General features: G+C 40.4%; 1 protein-coding gene across 18 annotated transcripts in view; it reads left to right on the top strand.

Moving 5' to 3' along the window:
* Positions 1-23,244, top strand: part of LOC141573360 (uncharacterized) — a 149,377-nt gene that overhangs the window by 110,655 nt on the left and 15,478 nt on the right. For 15 of the 18 annotated variants that reach the window (XM_074341466.1, XM_074341444.1, XM_074341441.1 and 12 more), the window contains 5 exons: positions 1,232-1,417; positions 3,897-4,121; positions 9,321-9,504; positions 10,261-10,460; positions 10,763-10,886. The gene's annotated coding sequence lies outside the window, so the exon portion shown is untranslated. The remainder of the gene's footprint in view (positions 1-1,231; positions 1,418-3,896; positions 4,122-9,320; positions 9,505-10,260; positions 10,461-10,762; positions 10,887-23,244) is intronic. The other 3 variants (XM_074341442.1, XM_074341447.1, XM_074341448.1) reach the window with 3 other exon arrangements.

Here is a 23,244-nt window from a genome sequence, read left to right as displayed (position 1 = left end):
CAGCAGAGTCATGACTTACAGAATGCTCAAAGAAGAAAATAATTGATTGATTTTATTTTGCTACCCAATCAAACCAATCAAATAAAAACCCCGGTGTTGACGCAGACGGTTATCCCTCCAGAATAGGGTCACTGTCTTCCTTATGTTTCGTTTGTTTGGTCACAGTGTCTGGATAGTGACTTGCTGTCCAGCAGTTTTGTGAGAATACGGTGCTCGTGAATCATTGTAAGGACAGAATTTTGACAACAGACTGTATTGGTCATTTCACGAGGGAAAAGGTAATATAGAAATACTGCTCAGATCTATTTTAAAATTAAGTTTGGAATGTTGAGAAGAGTTCAAGAATCCATACAAAGATCTTTTTCAATTATTTTAGATCTATCTTAGGCACATTATGATTACATAGCAGAGTAACTTATCAACTAGATTTGACAAGAGGTGTGTATTATTGATTATTTGTTTTAGTTGAAATATTCTACCTGGGAAAAAGTAATCAGTGCCCATAAATGAACAAATATGTTTGTATTTCTATGTAACATGGGAGCAGACTTCATATGTTTCTATATAATATATATGACTGTGTGTTTTAATCTGTCTGTCAGTGTATTTATAGTTTTTCAGCAATGTTCTAACTTAAGAATTCTTGTAAGAAAATCACCCCCGATTCGAGGGCAGTTTGTACTGTGTATCCTGTCTTATGCATGGGATTCCACTGTCTCCTCAGTGAGGAATTTCCTCCCCTACTGAGGTAGTAGCAGAGTTAAAGGAACTGTGATTTCTAGGCCTTTGCTCTCCATGTGTTTGCAGTTGGCTGTCAATCACGATTTTCCCTTTCTTGAGTTTTCATTGTTCAATTAGAATTTTTGAAAATAACTACTAATATGTTTCACAGGTCTCCCTAGAAACTTGATGTGTTTGTTCTTTTCAGTTTTCAATTTATGAAAAATGTAAATGCACTCTTGTTTTTAAGTAGTCCTTTTTCACTAGATATTTGTTTACCTCTTTATAGTTAAAATAATTTTTCCAATGAATGAATCGGTGTGCATGTTTTAAATGATACCTTGCTTTTTATTTTCCTTATTATATCAATTATATTCATTCTAGAGAATTTAGAAAATAAGGATAAACACAGTAATAACTTAAAAATGGCCTCTAATCTCACCTAGAGATACAGTTGTAAAGTTTCAAATTGAGAATTACAAGTCCTCTCATGTTGTTCTTCTTTTTCAAGATCGTTTTAGTTACTGAGATCCTCGAATTCCCATATGAATTATAACAGCAGCTAATCAGTTTTTGCAGAGGAGCCCGCTGGGATTGTGATCGAGACCACGTAGAATATACGGATCACTCTGGGGAGCGCTGCCATTCCAAGAGCACTGTCTTCTGATCCAGGAATGTACGTGGCGTGTCTGTCCAGGTATTTAGGTCCTCTTTAACTTTTTTTCAGCAATGCTTTGAGTTTACAGAATATTATTTTACTTTTTATCTTTGCCTTTATACTGAGGACAAGTGTGCAAGGTACCGGGATCAGAAGTGTATTTTAGCCCCTCCCCTTGCTGCCAAAATTGTCTCTGCGCTCTTGCTTTGCCTTGTGTACAATCTTGCACAAAATAGGGCCTCAGTAACTCTCTCTTGAATGAATGATTATATGATTCTAGGATGATGCTTGAGAGTCCTTGTGATGAATTTTTCCTCCAGCCTTTCCCCAATTCTTAACTATGCCCTTTCTCTTCCTAAACTCCAGCCTGGGTTTCAGCCTGCCTGTGGCATTGATGTTCCCTATCTGTAGACTCTTCCTTTCACTGGTTCACGATAATGTTACATGTGGGCTGTGGAAACATGCTAGATGTCAAGAAAGAGCCAATCCATTGCATGCTAGTATTTTTACAGTGTGGTATTTTTATCGATTGAAATTAAATCAGGCTGACCCACTGAGCCCTCCCGTGAGCTCTTTTCACTTTCCTACATCTGATACTGCTCTGGTTGCTACATGTGCCCTTCCCCCAGCCTTGGTTTTTGGGTTGAGTAAGTCATCATCAGTGGAGCCCTCTCTTTAAAAGATGAAGAGAACATTTGCTCCTTCTCCCTGGTTGGGGACTTGGATGAGATGAGATACCAGATAAAGAATGGAGCTCCACCTCATTCTGACCCCCGCTCTTTCCGTTCCGTTCTCCAGAGGAAAATAGTACAATGCAACAGTATAAAGATTGATTGTGAGCTAATGAGATAGGCAAGACAACCGATCATTTATTAAATATTCTTTCATGCCAGAAACAAATGTGTTATACACACAAAAATCACACAAAGCATGATAATATCGTGCTTACAGACGTGGGTCCGAGTTCGAGTCCTGCTCTGGCGTGACCAGTCCTGTGAGATGGAGAACTGGTAGGCCGGCTTAGGCTCTCCAGGACTGGTTTTCTGTCCTGCAGAGATGGGGCTCGCTAGGCTTCCCTCCCCCGTAGAGGTGCTGTGGGTTGTAACTGTCACGCGTGCACAACTGCTCGTTCCTCGTAAGTGCAGGATAGCATAGATTTTGCGGTGATGGCTTTATGACTGCCCCGTGTAGACTCTCAGTGCTCCAAAGGGATGCCTTGTGGTTTGGAGATGGGATTCTCATTTCTGTAAATACCCAAGGATTGTGGTATTGGGCCCTGCTGATTTGAATCTATTCTTTAGAAAGTACATATTGTAAATATATTTTTCAAATTTGTGTGCTTTTTTTCTTTTATTATTTATAGTTCTACCCTCTCATCTCTTGGTGTGACTTTTCATGGAATCCAGGAAACAGCCCTAAGCCACCTGCCTCTTCACTCTTCTCCGTGGTGGTTTTCTTCCCTGACTAGAAGAGGGTTATGCACAGGAAATTTTAATTGTTCCCCTTTTCTTGGAGTCTCTCTTTCGGTCTGCCCATCTCTCACCTGTCCATCTGTCCATTTATCTACCCACTCATTCTTCTGACTTGTTCCAAAAAGCATTTCAGGCAGCTTACAGAAGAACACATACCAAATATACAGGTTAGAAAATGGGGCCAAGTTCAAACTGTGAGGCTAGGAGGCAAGCCTGTGTGAGGGTTGCAGCCGTGAGACAAACGCCTCTGCCCTGTGACTTATAAGATCGACAGCAAGAGTGTACCTGATGCTCCCAGCAGACACAGGGTAACAGGGTTTGTGGGAGATGCTCATTGGCTGTGAAATAAATAAGTGGCTCAGGAGAAGCCCAACCTTTCCAGCTACAAAGGCTTAGGAGAATATTTTGAGTGTCTTCCAAAATCAGGGTATTGCATTGTTTATTTTGTCAGAGTTCTATGTATAGTTGGTTACATTCTATACCTGGAAATTTCTGCAAAAGTCCTTACCAAGTGAGTGCCATTGCTCGGGAATAAGGTGGTTCTGCTCATTGACGGGGTTTGGCCAGGAACCGAAAATGACAGCATCAAAGGAGCCTGGGATTTGTCAGTTATGTTTTGTCAGTGCTGTAGATTTCAGGAAATGCTTTCACACTTTCTCTCCATCTGAGGCGGCAGCGTGCTCTCTTAGCAGCATCAGGAGCTCAGAGCCACGGGATGTTGGGGGCTGACTGCACTGCCTTCAAGACAGCCAAGCTAGTCACTGCAGGCGTGGTCCTTTCACGTAGTGCTTTTCATGTTCTTTAGAAGAAGGTTTCAACAAGGAGTTAATTAACTGAGTTAATTAACATTTAATAAATATGAAGCTTTGATGAAAAGACAGTTATAGGCAGAGTATAAGTTGTGAACACTTTGAAAACCGTTTCATTACTGAAATTTCAGTAGGGAAGATACACAGTTTATCTTATTTATGCCTCTCTTTTAATGTAACAAAGAAACAAGACAGAAAAGGCAGAGGATGATTTCTGTTATTCCTCTCGGCTTGCAGGTGCCCTCACATCCAGTGGCATCCATCCAGACACCAACACTGACACTGGCCATGCTCAGAACTGCCTCAGCCCTGAAGACACAAGTGACAAATAGAAGGGGGCCGCGCCCTGTTACATCAGGTGCTCTCACTTTGTGGGTCCTTATGTAACTGCAAGGTGTTAATCAGGATCGCCCGTTCTACATTGTGTGGCGCTGCTGCAGTGTCTCCTAGTTATTTGTTTCTGTAAGTACTCGTGTATTATTCTCCAATGTGTGGTACTACACATCTAAAAATGCTTTTTTCAGATGAAAAATAATGTATATTTAATATAATAAGTCTGAAAAAAGGGACAAAAAAGGCTATCCAGGTCCCACTACTCAGAGATAATAATTAACACTTTAACATCTACTTTCTGTTCTTTTCATCAGTGTGTATCAGCTCTGTCATAAAAACCAGTGAGCACTCTGTGCCTGTTTACTGTGTGGAGACCTCCATTTTCCATTCGGCTTATTACATGTTTTTCTACAATATTCTATCTCCGCTGGCATGATTTTTAATGACCAGTATAGCATTATGTCTTGTGGAGGCATCGTCCATTTTACTTCGTGCTTAAATAAACTTTTAAATTCCAAGTGTACTTAACTGAAATACTGAAAAGAGAACTGTGGTGGTACCGAAAGAGCCCTACCTCCCTTCCCCTTATTTCCTGAGTGTAAAAGCTGTTGCCAATGTGGTGTATATATTTCATGACCTTTATGCCTATGACATATATATATACCCATACATACATACGTACATACATATGAGAAATCTATGTATATGTGTGTATATATGCTTTTTTGAAAAATGAAGCCATACTATATGTTTTCTGCAGCTCGCTTTATTCACTCAGGGGTATATCATAGACGTCCTCCCACTCCAGACTCACCCGGTCCTTTCAGATAGAGTGGAGGGGTCTCCTGATGTGCAGGTGTGGTCTCTTGTGCAAGGACACATTTGGTGGGAGAGTGCTGTGGACAAGGCCCTGGGCCACGGGGAAACGCCGGCCCCTCAGTGCCCACAGCTCACCGTGATTTACCGCATCATTGTCTTGATGGTGGACACTTAACTTTTCTCCATTTTCCACTGTCAGAAAGGATGTTTGACTGGCATCTTTCTTTAACAGACATTCCTGTGATCTTGTATGAGCATGCCTTTAGTTAAGTCTTCTGGAAATTTAGTCCCTGGATGTGACATTTACGTTCATCACAGGCTACTTTCAAGTGACTAGAAATTCCTTCTCCAGTGTGGAATGAGAAATGTAGAATTACTTATGTAACCAATTCTCTATCGCTGGATATGATTTCACTTCAGCTTTACTTCCCACCAGTGTAAACAGTACATCTATTTGAACTGATGTTTTTGCTAAACGAAACGATTCCTAGAAGTGGGGTTGAATCAGTGTGTACACACGTTTTTCAGAGTTTAAATATCCATTGACATGTCGTCCTTCAAAAAGGTCGCTCAGTTTTTTCTCCCACAGATGGACACTAGCTACAATATCTTTTAAAAATATTTACCAATAAGATGAGCAAAAGTGCTTTTTCATTGTTTTAGTTTGCATTTGATGACCAGTGAGGTATTGAGCATTTTTCACTGATTAGCCATCTGACTTTTGAAAAGTGAATGAACCATTTTGTCCTTTGCACAAATTTAAGTGAGGAAGCTTCTTTTTGCTTTGTGACAGCTCTTTGTATGTTATGAACATTAATCCCTTGTCTTCATCAACATCTATCACAGAGTTTTTCCTTGTCATTTCTTTCATTTCATTTTGTTCAGTAGGTTTATTTTTGTTGTGGCTCAAAATACTCTTAAGGTAGTAAATGTCTTCCTTTTGGGTTTTATCTTTGATATTATTCTTAGAAATACTTTCTTATAATGATATAAATCTCTTATGTAGGTTTATTTAATGTCTAAGATGGAGATGATAATAGTACTTGTTATAGTGAGGGGAAGTTGAATTAATGTGAGCAAAGTGTTGAATTTGCTGTTATTAGTATTTTAATATTTACATCACTATCTGTAAATTTTTTTTGTGGTCATTAAGACAGGAATAGAATTTGTTCTTTCCAGGTGATTCTCTGATTGTCCCAGGACAATTATTGAATTCATACTTTGCTCTTTGATTTGAAATCCCACATGCACAAAATACTTATGTACACTAGAGTCTCTTTTTGAGCTCATGCTTTATTTCTGTCAATCTTACTTCCTTACTCCAGTGCTATATCTTACATATTGTAAAAATTAATTATTATCTGACAGTGCGATTTTTTTTTGTTCTTTTCTTCCATCCCAAACTTTCTTGGCTATTATTATGACTTTATTATTCCTGAAGAATTCTAAAATATTTTGTTCAAGTTAAAAAAAAAGTCAGATAAGAGTATTCATGGGATTTTTATTAAGTTTTGAATTATTTTTAGGAGAACTTCCATATTTACAAAACTGCTTTCCTCCATGCAATATGTTGATGTCTCAACATTCACACCTCTTATTTACCCCTCAGTATAGTCCTGTAGTTTTCTCCATATACAGCATGGGCATTAATTTTAAGTTTATTCCAGATTATTGTTTATGTTTTTGCTAATTTTGTAAGTAAGAATTGTTTGCTATTGTATTTTCTGACTGCTTAAAACTGACACGTAGAAAGGCAGATTCGGTTTGTAAATACTCACTATGTAACTTGTCATTTAAAGTTGGAAGTTTTAAGTACTTGTTCCAGAATACTTTCTATTCTGTTTTTAAAAATTTGTTTCCAGTATTATCAAAATGGTCATAGCTAAGTAGTATAGGTGTGGAGACAGATGGAGAGAGGTAGTGTGGCTCATGTACAAACTGTGAGCACTTTCATGGCTGACTTTAGGCTGGAGAAGCCCCAGAAGAGCCCAGGTTAGACCAGGGGTGGCTTTGTACGCACTTGAAAGCAAGCTTTCCTACCTGTATTGTGAAGACTGGTGGGCGTGGCAGGTAGATGAGCAAGGTCCGATCAAGGTCATTGGCTGCACAGAGCGCTGTGTCTGTGAGAACTGGAGCCCATCGCCATGGGAAATGCTTGGTGCCAGGAACACTGCAGGGGACCTGGGGAGTCTGTGTGTTAAGGATTTTCCAGTCCTGGGAGTGGGAAGATCAGACTCTGCTTTCAGATCTGAGTTTGAATTCATCCTCTCTTATTTACTGGTCCTCTGACTTTTGTCAAGTTATCTACCCTTTTGAACTCCTATTTTCTTTTCTCTCAAAATAGGAGAATTACGACCTGCTGCTAGAGTGTTTGATCAGGATAAGTGATTTGTTTCTATAAGATGCCACGTACAGTCACAAGCTCAGTTAGAAATGGGCTGTCACCTCTTCATCTGCAACTCAGTGCTCGACAGGACATCGGGGCAAAGCCAGTCCGTAATTTGTTTGTGATGCAAGTAGGAACAAAATTAATGTCTTGCCTTTCCCTTGCAGTATTCTTACTCCTTTGCTTCATTTAATTCTTTCCTCCTTTCATTTCCCCTCCTCCACCAAAAGATCCTGAGTCTCTCTCAGAACACTAGATTCAAATTACTTTAAAGGGTGTCTCATCCTCATGAAATGACAGTAACTTAAAAAAAATCTGTACAGATCCCAGACGTCATTGTATTTGATTTACACACACACACGCACACCCACCCACACACACAATCAGCCTACCTCCCACTTGCTGAGGGAGAAGGACCAATTTTTCTGAGTTTTCATTCACTGAGCGTGAGAGCAAAGTCTCTTACGCAGAATTTCACCTTGCTTAGTGCATGGTGTTTTTAATTGGATTTCTGCTTTGTGGCCATAGAACTATTCTTATAGAAGAGAGAATGTGGAGACATAGACATTCTGCTGAGATATTGGTGTCAACATATTTGAGTAGGAAAGGACTTAGGACAGCATAGAGTCGTAACTTTTTATGGGTGAGAATTCATGATAGTGTAACTTGGACAAGAACCTAGGTCTTCTGTCTTCGTGTCCACGTGGATGAAGAGGCAACAGGGCGGGAGATGGCAGGGATCCTTCTTGCTTGAGTTCCAGGGTCTTGCTAGTTTTCATTGCTCAGCTGTCTTTAGTTTAGGTCTGTGTGGCCTCTCATGGGAAGGTCACTCTGTCCTGATAGACTGAGTTTCTAATCAGCAAAGAGCCCTGGACCCACTTACATTTCCCAGAATTTTTCTGCTGTCCTGGTGACAGTTTATATAAATGGTACCTAAGAAACTACTGGATATAAAATCCTTATTGTTATCATTTGCCCTCAAGTTCCATAGGAATTGGGTGCTGTCTCAGGCTGTCTAAGGCTAGATCTGAACAAAGATAGGGTGATAAGCTGTGCTGCTGGACCCTCCCCAGTCGAAAGGGATTTCCACCTTAGTTTTTAGAATCAGACAGATGAGTTCAAATCTTGCCTTTACCAGTTATTAGCTTTGTGAACTTGGGGAAGAAACTGTACTTGTTTGTGTCCAATTTTCTTTATCTGTAAATAAGTTCAGTATTTACTTTAGGGTTTTTGTTTTAGAATTGAATGAGCTAATTCCCTCATTTATACCTAAAATACTGATCACGTGGTTCTATGCTGGTGCCTTGGTAGAAGACTACTAAGGGACTCAGCAGTGAAAATGCAGGTGGGAGACCCCTGGATCATAGAGCTTATATTCCAGGATATGCTTGTAAAAGACTGGATGTGCAGTGGATTTTTAGTAAATGTCCATTCCTTTCCTTATCCACATTGATTGTGTATATATCATTGTACAATATATGAACAATTTTTTATTGCAATTTAAATCTGTTTGTAGTATTTAAATTATGCAGCTATAACAAAATACGTGAAATAAAATGATTTGTCTTTTATTTTCTTTTCAATATGCAAAACAAAATAAAATAGAAAAGAAAAAAAGGTTTTGAAAGAGTAGAAATAATTTTATTTCTGTGGAATCAATTCCCTATGTTAGGTTTTTTAGTTGTGTTGTTAAACAGCATATAAAATTGATAGGTTGTGACTTCAGTGTTGATAGCTAGGTGAGTGTAATTTCTTTTTGTGGTTGTCTTTGATGAATTATTTGAACTAGATCATAAATGATGTGCATGTTACATATTGGAAACGAGGAAAGAGTGGAGACATACTACCTCCAATGCAGTCATCTTGTTACCAAGTCGAAACTCGTACTGCTTGCTGCATGACAGGCCAATAAATCGGGAGGTTGAGGTGTTGGAGCAAGGAATAGTGACTTTATTTGAAAAGATGCCAGACCCAGAAGATGGCTGAATGAGATGCTGGAGAACCGTCTCCCCCAAGTCAGAAATCAGTGCGCTTTTATACTAAAAAGGGGCGGGGATGTGGTTGCTTGTTGCAAACTTCTTGCGGTGCGAATTGTTTCTCCTTGGAATTCTTTGTTCTTGCAGCTGTCCATGTGGGTCAAATAATGGTGCCCTTCTAAAACCTCCAAAAAAAACCAAAGATGATTCTCTATTTTGCAACTTGCCATCTCTACATAAGTGCAGAAGAGTTAACATCGTGAAAGATCAGAGCCCGGAGAATAGGCTCTCCTGGATATTTCAGGCTAAAGGCAACTTTCTTTTACAAAAGGTACAGAGCTACCAAGTCTGAGCCTAGAAAACAGCAAAGGTTTAAAGCCAAAGGAACAGATCTAACATGCAGTCAAATTTATTCTTTTCTATTACAATTTCTTTTTCCACCTCATAAATAATTTTAATAAGAAACATGAGCAATTTTTTTACTTTTGCTTCTTAGTAACGGATAAGTGGGCCAAATACATTTATGAGAGCAGGGATGCTGTGCGGGCATTGGGGTCACAGCAAACTCATGTTGGGGGTGGTCGACTCTGCAACATGTCTGATGCCCCGTGGGTGTTGGTGAGGGACCACATAACCAGGGGCTCTCTTCAGGAACCAGCATATGGGCATTGACCTCTGGAGACCTCTTTTTCAGCTGCCGGAAATTTTTTCAGATACTGTGACTGAAAAACCACTTCAGCTGGTGATAATTAGGGAATAAAGGAAGAGGAAAAGGGCTTGGATTAGATTAGAAGAGAAGGACAGAATATCAGGGAACCTGGGGGCTTGGCAGTGGGTCCTTGGGAGAGAGGGGAGCAGAGGTGGGGAGGGGCACGGCTCTGGAACCAGCTCCTGCACCTGTCCCAGGGCCCAAGTCACACAGATTTTAATTGGCCCAGGATGCTCTCCTGTCCAGATGTCACCCTGGGCAGAACTTGAGAATCGAAGCTAAGGGGTGGGCAGCACTCACCTAGGGGTTCACTGAGGACTTCGTTCAAGTCCACGGTGCCTTTTCTGGTCATGTGTCTTCACTTGCCCTTTATCTTAGGATCTGAGGAGCAGGAGAAAGGAACGCAGGGAGAGATCCAGGGAGACATCTGACTGTGTTAAGAGACGACAGTCACAGCCACACGGGGAGCGAGGACACTTGCAGCAAAGTAAAATGACTTCACAACTATTGCATCAGAGCTGCCGTTGTGAGAGAGCCTAAGCCTGTCTCAGAGTGCAGGGGACAAGCGGAAAGGAATGGTAAATTTCCACTGACAGTTGAAATTTTGTTAAATAGCCTGCTACTGTTGCTTGTATCACTTGAAAGAATGCAGGCATACTTCTATGGGCATTTATATGTTCACTCAAACCCACCAGCCACTCTTGCCCCCATCGGGGATGGGCTTTCTCAAGCACAGTGCACCTCCTGCTTGGGTGGGCCACGCTGCGGGTCCTCGCCTGGGGCCGGGATGCTGCAGGGCACTGAGTCCCCGAGGCATGGCTTGCGAGACACGACAGGAACACCTCTGCTCTTGGCTGAGGGCCTCCGTTTCCCCCTGCAGTGTAAGAATGCCAGTGACTGAGTTAGAAGCATGCTTCGAAGCTGTCCGTGTCCTTGCCATCCAGAAGCGGAGCCTGGGAGCTTCTGAATTTCTCCAGAATGCGGTTTACATTCACCTTCAACAGGTGAGTGTATGTCCTTTTACAAGTGGAGGAATTACTGCAGTTTTCCTGGAACTTACTCACCACTAGTCCATCTGATTTTTCTGTGCTAGGATTCAATATGGCATGCTAAAAATTCTGGAGTCAGATCTTGAAACCCTGATGAAGAGGATTATTTTATTTCTTTATATGATACTATTTTACTTTCAAAATTCAGAGTTTTCGGTTGTTTCAAAAAATTTTTGGGGGGTTGGAGAAACAAATTTGCTCTTACCATCTTTGTAACCTGTTGCTATACGCCTCTCACCTGTCTTCTGTCACTTGTGAGGCAGTTCCATTTGTGACCCTGTCTGGGTTGTTCATGGTATAAAACATAAAGTCTGTAAAAGTACAGTCCCTTTTACTCCGAAGACATTCCACAAATACTACTTAAATCTGGGTGTGGTTTTTAGAAGACAGAATCATTAGAACATGTACTTGCAGGTTGCTAGTGCAAAATCCCCAATTCAATAGTCTAGCTCAACATCTAAAATCTTTCTAATCTACCTTGGATTTGTATGGATAATTGAAGCAGTTTGCTAAGAACTCAAGACCAGGGTTAGAATACAGGCTGGTGTAGCTCAGCAGGTCCTCCCAAGCTGATGCTCTGCCAGAAGGCGGGTCCTAGGGGAGAGGGCGTGTCCTCCCCTCCCTGAGCTGACATTTTGATAGCAAAGACCTTCATCAGGTGAAGAACTTGGAGTTTCTTCTAAGAACAGTGGGTTTGAAAACAGTCCTAAAAGCGTGGGAGTGACACAATCTCATTTGTCTCAAGTAGGGGAGAGTGGCTCTGGGGCCACTTGGGAGACTCGTGAGTCCAGGTGGGCAGTGTTAGTGGCTTCCACTTGAGCGGTGGGACGGTCAGTGGGTAAAAGCGAACAGATTGAAGGCATGTTTAGATGGTAAAACGGAAAGGATGAATGCTGTCTGTGAAGGTAGGATGGAGTAAGGAACAGGTTTCTGGGTGGATTAATGAGGTAAATTATGGTCCTGCTGTGCTCTGAGGAGGGAAAGCTGCAGAGGGAGCTCTGGGGGAAAACTGATGAGTTCAGCTGTGGGTAAAGTGAAAGGCTGTTCGATGTGTGGTCTGGGAGCTCAGGTGAGAGCCAGTAGTGAGTAGGGGGAGGGGAGAGAGACATTCGAATCAGTTTGTCTTGTGAACATACAAATAAGGATGAGTAATGACACACTTAAAAACTCTATATTCTGTATTTAAAGCCCAGTAACATTTTGCTATATTGACTGCAGATGTTCTTAATTTTTTTTAATAGAAATAAAATAAATAGAAACAAAATAGTGGAGTTAATGAACATCTTAGAGTTGATGTGTGTCCTTATATATATTTTCATACCTCATCTGTTTATAACCATAATCTACAAAAAGTTCGCTTGCTTAGCATAAGAGTTAAACAGAGGGACGTGACACACAGTGTTGGGGCTTGAAGCTGATCTTCTCGGGCAAATTATGTCACCTCTCTGTGCCTTAGTTGCATCTTCTGTGACTGCCCCCGGACCCCTCATCACAGCTGATTTCCTAGACTAGATGTTGGGAGGGAGGCTGCTGAAGGGAATAAGAAGTGGCAACTTCTAGAGATATTGAAGAGAGAGACAAAAACAGATTAAAGCCAATAAACTGAGTAAAAATACCCTCAAAAGAGAAAGAATCCCACAGTGTTTTGAGCCCCTTAGTGTAAGGGAAACAAAATCACGTGGACCCAAAGCTCTTGAGCATGTGAGTATTGTGGGTGGGAGGGTGTCATCAGAAAAGGGTTGAGAAAAGGCCTTTTGGTTTCCCTTGACGTTTCCAGTAAGGATGGGTAGCAGAAGAGAAAACCCCCTGCTTCACAGTGGAAGCTGCTGTTTTGTGCAAAACTGTCCAAAGGTTGGAGACCTGTCATCAGCGGTGCTGGCAAATGAAGAGACTTCGGGATTGGGTGGGGCACTTGCTGCGATTTCCAGGTGACCTGCTGGCTGGGGGCTGTGAGGCCGGCAGTAGGTTTGCAGGGTGACCCGGGCATAATCCCTGGGTCTGAGGCTCCTGGTCTGACTAGCAATCCTGGGCACCCGCAGTCCTAATGGGGCAGCTCGGGATGTGGCCTGGGACACCTGCTGAGCTGAGGGCGAGAAGAGGGCTTCACTGAGGGGGTGTCATGCGGAGAGTGGGAACGTGTTCCTGCAGGGGAGGAAGAGCCTCTGAGCAGGGTGCTGGATGCACAGGCAAGACCAGCCTGAGCACGGAGGCTTCTGGGAGCCAGAAGTCATACAATGGCCCGAACCACCTTGTTCCTGCGAGACTGCAGGGAAAAGATGCTGAAAATGTAGGCTAGGCTCAGACCCTGTGGTGTTTTATGAGTGACAGTAAAGGACTGGTCAGGCAGGCAGGAGAGAACCCTGTGGGCTTCCCAGCTGGGGTGTCACGCCGGAGGGAGGAGCAGAGTTATAGACTTTGCCACTTATTAGCTGTGTGACTTTGAGCAAGATCACCCCACCTCTCTCTATATATATCTTCATCTGTAAAGTGACAGAGTGACAAGCTCGTGTCATCAGAAGGCTTAGTTTAGCTCTGATCCTCTTTGTCCAGTCCTGTCAGTGCTGCCCTGTGAGGTTCTGCAGCGGCTGCTCTTACCCTGAGATGGGAGAGCGTAGAGGGACATTGTAGTGCCCGAGGACAGGAAGGGGTTGCTTTAAAAGCAGACATGTTGCCGCCTGCAGCTGCAGGCCTGCAGGCAGTTTGGTTGAAGGTCCTGCAGGGGACTTTGGAGGTCTTAGGTCGTGGAGAGTACTTTGGACGCCTTAGCTTCATCTTAAGTCTTGTTTTCCCTTGAGGACCGGATTTGCCTTTGCAGATTGATACTGAAGATTTGGGCTTCTAGCAAAGCTGTATTCAGAGATACGTAAAATATCGTATAAAATAAAATGATTTATTTAACGTGTGTGACTTCGCAGCTGTTGGGAACAGCTCTGTTGTCCTGGTCGTCACGGAGGACACCAAGGGCCAGCAGAGACTGCGGGAGGGCAGGTAGCCTGCAGTGCTGCTGCGGGGTGTTCTCCCGAGTAGAGCACTCTGCTGAGTTGACTCTTCTCTGAGTTTGGTTGCCAGATGAGCAGACAGCAAATTAATGAGTTCTGGTGGGATTGTATAATGACAGGAAGAAAGAGGAAACCGTAGTTTTTCCAGACTAAAACACGCTTTTGTTTCCTGATCCAGTGTGTTCCATTACAGAATTGATGAGTTCTGTCTCTTCTGGGACTTTATTGAAATAAACGTTCAGCCTAAATGTTAAGAGGTATGTTTAATTTGGCTGGAGGGCTCAAGCCGGGATTGCAACCTCTCAGATCACTCTGAGGGACTGCTCCCAAGAGGTAGGGGAGGAGCTAGGATATATAGAAGTTTTACAAGAAAGACCAGGTAGTTGGAACAATAAAATATTGCTTGTTATCTAAAGAAAACCAGATATCTCAAGATCAAGTATTTAGTGCTTTTCTATGTATGGGAGGAAGCAAACATTTGTGTCATTGAATTCATCCCTTTGGCAAGTACCTAGCTATCTAGGGCCAGTATCCTGTCCTTTCTTACTCTGAGTCCGCTCAGAGGGCACCACTGTGAGTGGCTGAGAGGCTGGGCTGCAGGCATGCACTCGATGGGGGTGGCAGCAGCCGCTGATGACTTGGTTTCAGCATTCTTTGTTTACTGACATGGTTGCAGTATTTTCATTCTTAGTGCTCCCCCTTGGTCCTAAATTCTGCCAATATTTTGAGAGACATTTCTTGACCAATTTTGTCCCATGGTGCTAGGATGGCTCAATCCTAGTTCAGGTGAAGAATCTTCTGAGTTGCCATTCAAGGTGTTAGTTTTTTATCAGGCCCTGTTGATACTAAAAATTCTCTGGATCACCTGTCTTACTAGTTAGTTATGATCCAGGAAGTGTTTACCCTTCATTGCTCATTCCCATATCTAGAATCACACTATTACAATTACTTTATTCAGGGTTATAAATTTTATCTATTTCTTCAAGATGTTAAGCCATCATCAATTTTGTAGGCCTATTTACACTTTGGGAAATGTAACAGACAATTTTATAAAATAGACAGGATATAAGTAATACAGCTAGTAACGTTAATAAAGTCACGATTAAGAATTTAATAGTCAGGAAGTTGTATTTTGGGGTTAAAATTTTGCTTGTGTTTCTGATTGAGTTTGAGTGATTTATGAGAAAGTTCATATTTACGGTCAGGCTCAGAGCAGGTATTAATTGGTCAGGTGAGGTCTCCCACCTTGTAAGATCAACAGAGGCCTAAAGAGAACTATAATTTCTTTTTAGAATAACGTTTCTGAGGGCTATCTATTTAGAGCCTTGGAGTAGGGAAACCCACCAAGGTAACACAGAAGTACTAGACATAGGTAATTTACCATAAACTTAACAATTGGAGTAGTTCATAATCAAAGGTAGGAGAAATTATCACAGTAATTGTTATGCAGGCCTGGTCCGGTGTCTTGGGTCAGCTGTCTACCTCAGATATCGTCTTCTTCTCATCCTGGCCTTGTAGCTTTTTCTCCATTTGGGCATTGTTTTAAGGTGAGCAGTGCTCTATAGGCCAGTGCATTGCAGGGGCTATTTCTGATAGGAAATGAACCCAAAAGTCCGTTTCCTTCAGCTTTGGTGTGTATGGTCTTTTTAAGAGTACCTGATAAAGGGTCCTTCCATTCAGGTTGGAGACAGTTCTTTAAGTCATGCCTGTTCCAGTTTGTATAATCCCCTGTCTGCAGGTCATGGGGCATTGGATCTTTACCCAAGGATAGATTAGTGAGCTTCAGAAACAAAGCTAGAGTATCCTATTAATAATTCAGTTAAACTGTACAGCAATGTGACATAACAGCAAGGAATGATGTGGGAAGTGTCTTAGTAAATATAGACCTCAATTAACAAAACTAGAATTTAATATCCACTAAAATATAATCTTTTTTCTCTCTAAAGTTACCCTTATTTTTCTCAAATAAAGCCATGTCAAGATTAATTTGTTTACAAGTTGTCTGATTATTTGATCATATAGGCTCTTTTAAATTGGCTGTGTTGGAACTTTTAATTAGGAGTCTCAGGGTAGAATGTTAATAAGGTTTGCTAAGGCCAGGAAAGCCCCGTCAAGGGCTTGTCATGGATTTCTGCCTTACAGATTTAGGTAAATTCTTTTCTCTTTAAAATCCTTAAAATACCTTGAGATTCCTATATCTGTTAGGAGACGATCTTCCTAATTTGTCTGATAGAGCCACTGGGGACCTAAGAGTTTTTAGTCTATTGAGGGATCAGATAGAGAGAAAAGATAAATGTTCCAAGTCTGATTACATAGGTATAATGTATCAAATTGCAGTGAATCATAAATAGCTTAAAGAGAAGAGATTCTTTATGTCTGGGAAACAGGTTAAAAGCCAGTAGTATTAAACAAAATCAAAAATTATAACCATATTCACCAGTTTACTCAGTCCCATGTAACTAATTCTTTTAATCACAGTTTTCATTGGAAATTTAAAATTTCTTACCCAGTTTAGTTCACTGCTATAGTTTGAAATTTATTAGAAATCAGTAAATCTCCTTGAAGAGCAAGCATTTTGCAAAACCATCAGAAGACAACCATTAACTGTCTATAAATGACAAAAGATTTAAAATCATGGTTAAACACCGTTACACTATAATCGATAAAGAAACCTGGCCACTATACCCAGAATTATCACTGGTAACATTTCAGATATACCAGAATTTTAGGGAGTCCATATAATTTCTACAATATCTATATTAATAATATTTTCTCATACAATATAACCTTAGAATATTTATTATTCATTTGACAATACCGTGTTATTTAACATGCCAAATGAAATTTACTAGATTAAAATCTCTCTTTGGGATGTTTCAGGGGCCCTCTGTAGCATCCCAAACTTAACTGGAGATTAAAAGAACTTTAATTAGAAATTGATACTTGGGGAGCTTGTTAAAAGATTTCAGAACACTTGGTCAGATAAACATATAGATCACTGTAACGTAGTACTAATTCATTAACAAGAAAATGCGTCAAAGGTAATGGCAGAACAGATCAGTTAAGTGGTATAAGAAGTTTTACAATCTGTTACTGAAGGTGGATTAACATTTTAAGAAAAAATTTTCCTCTTAACAAAATTAGAAAACCAAATCTAGTGTTGTACCTGCTTACTTCTAAGATTCATTTACTTTGCCCAAGTTGATTCTAAACTTTGCCAATTCCGCCCACGTATGAAACTCTTTCCTCAGGGTTTCTCTTCCACAAGCCTTCCATAGCTTTCTATACTCATATTAGTGTGTCCCTTATTTTCTCTTCCATTCAGAAGTAACCAACTTCAGGAGAAATTCACTATTTTTCATTAACAAAATATAATTCCATTCTTATATCTTCCTTTACACATTTATCTTACTTTCCTAGGATACTGAGTTCTTTCCCTTAATAATAGAGACTAATTCAGGGTGGCATCATCCATTTATTAGTATTTCAAAACACCTTTATTTTCTCTGTAAGAGGAAGTTACATGTTAAGTAATTCATATTTCAATCTTATTTTATCTGAAAATGGCATAGCTATTTAATAAACTCCTATCATTTGACTTAATTTAGAACAACTCTAGAATTTAAAGATACCAAACATTTAGAGATTATCTTAAGCATACATTTTAAAAATATATTTTAAAAATTTACCCAAAGCTCTCATCTCATTTGCATTTAATTTACTTAAAATTTTACCACACCACATTACTGTTTTTTTTTCTTCACAAATCTGCAACAGATATAACAGGATCTTATTTGACTTTCATTAAACCTAGGTACAGTAAAGGCATTATACCTAATATTGATGACTTTAAAGATGTCTATATTAATTGGAACATTCTTAAACTAAACAATATCAAATATTATCTTAATATTGAATATTTTCAGTTCACGTGATGCTGAAAGTCAATTTGTTCAGTTTTTATTTTAAAAATACTTAATTTTCAAGCTCTTATTTTTTACGTCAATTAAGCAGATCTCTTTGACTTTGATTTTTTTTTAGCTGTAGAAATATCTCACATCTATAATGTGTACACAGTCTTATAAACAGACAAAAGCTAGAGATCTCATAGCTTCACTTTAAAACTTACTTATAAGTATAATAATAGTTGGAGTAAAGTGAATTTGCTTGCTCAAATCACTAAGGCTTACTATTTATGAAACAGACATTTAAGATTTCTTGACAAAGTCTGAAGGACACGTCAGAGTTCTGAGTTCTAAAATGCCAAAAATTTCTTGGCCTTAAGTTTTATTTCGTTGAGCTAATTAGGATCAGTCCTAGGTCACTGTTTGCTGTATTTACATTTCTGAACTGCAAGACAAATACACACGCTTCCAATTCCCCAGAGAACTGCTCTGTCACCCAGACCCAATTTTCTCTCCTTAATTGGCATTTTTTTATCAGTGAGAAGAGCTGTAGACAAAGAATTCCGTGTTTTAAAACCTTAAGGTTTACTTTATCATGTTTTCCAAAGGTTGCATAAGGCATTTAGTAAGGTCTCTTTTCCTTGAGTTATAAGTTAAACCCAGGGTAAACGTCTTATTATATTTTTTTATTAGCCACTGAATATTAGTTTTTAGTTTTACGTTATATTGGACGGCTCATGTAACTCTATTGGTTTCTTTTACTTTGTTCAATTAATATTTTCTGAGGGACAGATTTGTGCCCAGACTTATAAAACCAAGAAGGGGAAGCGTTTTTCCATTGAAACAGATCTACCCCACAACATAATTAAGCCAAAGATTTATATTAAGACCATTTAAATATACCAATTTTACAAACTTTTACCTCAATTTTATTAAATCTTATACCTTTAATTTTTATATTTATGTTTTAATCAATAATTCTTATTTCTAGAAGGAGTGCCAGAAGCCCTTTTTTTTTTTTTTTATGCATTGTATCTAATTTTATAGAAAAGTCTCTAGGATGCCCAAGTTTCAGCCAAAGAGCTTAGACCCTTCTCAATTTTTAATTTGATTAATTGGTCTGTTGTCCCAATCATTGATCAAGTATTTCAGTCTATATATACATATATTTTAAACTGCGGCAAATAAAACGGACTTGTTTGAACTTTAATGTTGGGGGGCAGTAGGTGATCTCTTTGGCCCTTTTTTTTTTACTTTATGTAGTGTAGTATCAAAACCTTGTACCTAAATCCAAAAATGTCCATTTTATTTATCTCATTCAAAATAACCATATAAAAATATTTATCCACTTGGGATAAGCCCTTTTTTTTTTTTTCGACCTTTTAACAATCCTTTTTCCAGTTATTCAACCTAATTAACATTAATTATTCTAAGTTTTTATTAGCATCTCTAGAACCATTTATCGGAAAGGAAAAACACAAATGTAGCTTTTCAAACCAGTTTTATTTTTTTCACTAAGTTCTTAGCTTAACCATTAGATATATTTTTCTACCTTTAAAATTGATTTTAATAGATACCAATAAAACAGTTGTTTATAATGAGATCTCTTTCAACTTTCACCAATTTAAAAGTTTTTCCAAATTAAAGGATCCATCATATGGCCTTCAATTTATATATATATATAAATAATAATATATATATTATTATTATATAATATATATATAATATATATATAGTGATTTTAAACCAATAAGATGAAGAGGCTCTTCCACATGAGAGTGGGGGTGTTGCCTAAATAAGATTCAAAGGTTTACTCTTCAAAAGCTAAAGGCCTTTGTGGTCCAGGCTGATGAAACAAAGTTTAAGATGGCAAAATATCTGACAATTGGTACAAAGAATTGCTTAGAATCCCAATTTATTTGCGTGGCCACCATATGTACACAATACTTGAAACTTTTGTATGGCAGAGTCCAAGGTTTCCTTTAAAAAAAAAGTAAACTTATATATACATACATACACACACTTAAAACACCCAGAGAAAGATAAAACGTTTACATTTCAAGGACACAGGAAGAGAAATCCAAGTTCCCCCTAACGGGGATTTTGTTTTTATAAGTTCAGAATTCCAAAAAATGTTTTTATCAGGCCTGGTTAGTTACTTTCAGAGTGAGGTTTTTTTTTTTTTTTTTCTAATTCCCAATTAATGCTGTAAGTTTTGTACGTACATAATCCTGGCTGGGGTAATAGTTGGATGCTGGCAATCTGTCATTTCTTCTTTTCTTTTCTGTTTTTTATTTTTTTTTTTTAAAGTTCTATTCCCCATTGTAAGGTCGGGTTCTCAGAATAAATTTGCTAGTAAGATTTCCCTCAGGGACAACTCTATGGCATGAAGTCTTTGCCTCTACCACACCTGCAAGATTCTCTGTCACCAGAGAAAGCTGTTACCAGCCAGGAGGAGGGTCCCATTTTTGGAGTTGAATGGTTACTCATAAGAGTTTTACTTTTATCCTGAAAAATTCAATGGAGGTAACCAAATTGAGGAAAACATTAGACCAACCTCTTACCTAACCACTCAGCCCTGAACCCAGTGTCCTTCAACTTGGACCCACTCGGGACGTCTCCACTGGGTGAGTATTTTCCTGGTATGTATCCACCAGCCCCACTTCGGACGTCTCCGCAAGATGGGTGTTTCCTGTTATCTTTCAACCAGGCCCCACCCAGTATGTCTCCACTGGGTGGGTAATTCACCACAGTATCTTTCAACTGGAGGGCCAGTTACCTGGAAACACCGCCAAATAAAACTCAGGATCATCAACCAATATGTGAGTTCCGAGAACCAAGAGAGACTCACCCAAATTCATCTGGACTCCCCAAGGAGGCAGAAGGGCACAAAGGGCCACTTATGGTACCAAGGCTCCAGATACTCGGAGAGTTCAGGTGGAGAAAGTCTGCTCTGGGTCCCTTCATGGTGTCCAAAACTGTTGACTGAAATACATGTGCAGCCTAAAGGTTAAGAGTTATTTTTTATTTGGCGGGACGACTCGAGCCGTGATGACAGCCTCTCAGATCTCTCTGAGGGACTGCTCCCAAGAGGTTGAGGAGGAGCTAGGATATATAGGGGCTTTACAACAAAGACCAGGTTGTTGGAACAGTAAAAGATTGCTTGTTATCTAAAGAAAGCCAGGTATCTCAAGTTCAAGAATTTAGTGCTTTTCCATGTATGGGAGGAAGCAAACATTTTGGACTCCCTGAATTCATTCTTTAAACAAGCACCTAGCTACCTAGGGCCAGTATCCTGTCCTTTCTTATTCTGAGTCTGCTCAGAGGGCACCATTGTGAGTTGCTGCAGCTGCTGGGCTGCAGGCCTGTCCTCGCTGGGGGTTGGCGGCAGCCGCTAATGACTTGGTTTCAGCATTCTTTGTTTACTGACATGGTTGCAGTATTTTCATTCACATTGTAGTATTTTCATTCATGGACTGATTATGGATAATCTGCAACCTTGGAAAGCAACCGAGATGGAATTACTGCAGGTACCTTCTACTTTAATAAGCCGTGTGCAAACATAAACATGGAGGAAGCATACATTTGGATTTGGTGGTGTAGGGAAGGGTTTCTGCACATTACAGGAGAACGCAATGCAGAATTCCTTAAGTCCAACTTTCTTTTCTGTAGTGGTTTCTGAGAACAGTTTATGGTAATTAACCAACATTGACAAATGGTGGCACACATTGCATTTAAGAGCTGGCCGGCTGCAAACTTGTGTATTGGACAGGTGGAATTCATAGGCAAGTGGTCAGGTCGATGGGAGAGAGATGGAGCCTAGGCCTGGGCCCAGATACTGGTTTAAATCGCCATTTCCTCACCATACGGCCTTGGACTAGAATGCAACCTCCCTTAACCTGTTGGTGAATCTGTGAAATGGGCATGATAATAATCGTTTCTTCCTGGGATTGTTGTACGTTCTAAAGAGTATTGTAGCACACATGAAGCACTTAACACACTGGCACTTACCAGTGTTCACTGTGTGCGGCCACCCCGCTTGGCATGTGTCAGAGCCGTAAAGGCAGCATTTGTCTGTTGAGGATGCACTGGTAGCCCCTTGAATAGGTTGTGAATTTGGTGATTTCTTTTAATCTTGGTAACTGTGTGCCATGGGCAGTTATTTTCATGGACAGATGAGGAATCTCAGGGTAAAGAAGACTGTGTAATTTGCCCAAAGTCAGACCATAATTTTGGGTGCAGGGGCCTCGGTTCAGCATGGGCCCCAGGACCTTCTGCCCTCTCCGTTCAGCACCAGAGCCAGATGTGTGGTCGGCTGTTTCCCAGCCCAGAATACCGGGCAGGCCGCAAGACACACCTGGCCCTGCACTGCTTGAGCAAAAACTCCGGAGGAGAGGAAGTTACAAAAGGGATAAACATAAAAACAGATGACAGCAAACTGTGATCAGCACTGAGAAGGAAAGAAACACGCCTCGCAATGCAGAGCTGCGAGCTTTCCCGTCGGGGCTGCTCTGGGGGCGTTCATCTCAGCTAAACAAGCTCTGCTGCTGCACCAAGGCAGGAAGGCAGGGAACGTGTGACCAGGTAGACAGGGCCTTGTTAATCATACTCATTCCCCATTAAGCTGCAGCTGTCACGGGCACTTACCTAGTAAACAAATGTCTTCCATAATCATCACGCACTTTTCTTGGTAGTTTTATTGCCCCACCTTTGAGATGAGGTCATTGAAGCTGGGGAGTTTGCTGCATGCCCGTGATCACCATGGAAATAGCCCCACTGGTCTTTCAACCAAGACTGGTGTGGCTCTCATGTCCCAGCCCTATGAATGGCATCTTGTTGCTTCTCCCATGTTGCCCAAATGACTGACATTGATATACTTACTTCGTAGGAAATGGTATGTGACTATAGGAGAAAAAGGTAGTAAGTAATTGTTTGGAAAACTAGAACAAAATCCAATTCTTCCCCAACTGGGGGAGCGTACCCTGTGTCACTCACCCCACTCACTGCGTGTCACCTCCTCCCTGCCGACTCCGCGTTCAGAAGCCATTCTGAGCCTTTGAAGAACATTTTGCCTCATGACACTGTTGACTAGGACCTGCGACCTCTCTGTCCCTGGTTAACTCTCTCTTCAAAGCCATTTAAATTTTTTGCAGGCTCCTCCGCTCAGATGTAAGAATATCCTCTTTCAACTTCTTGATGCAGCTCCTTAATGAAGATCTTGTGAAGGAAACTTAGTCAAAACCTGGGTGGTATGCACACAGTGACTGCAACCTCAGCAGTTTATGAAGTTCAGAATCAGATTTGTGGGTGATTCAGGAAAGGCTTTTTAAGGTAACAAGAGGAAAGTGAAAGGATGCAGGATGTGTGAGACTGAAACATCTCGGTCCCAGCCAGCAAGGCACCTGTGTT

The sequence above is a fragment of the Camelus bactrianus genome, chromosome 15 (genome assembly GCF_048773025.1).
Source record: "Camelus bactrianus isolate YW-2024 breed Bactrian camel chromosome 15, ASM4877302v1, whole genome shotgun sequence".
Taxonomy (NCBI): domain Eukaryota; kingdom Metazoa; phylum Chordata; class Mammalia; order Artiodactyla; family Camelidae; genus Camelus; species Camelus bactrianus.
Note: the sequence above shows the minus strand (reverse complement) of the source record. Positions and strands in the feature narration are given on the sequence as shown.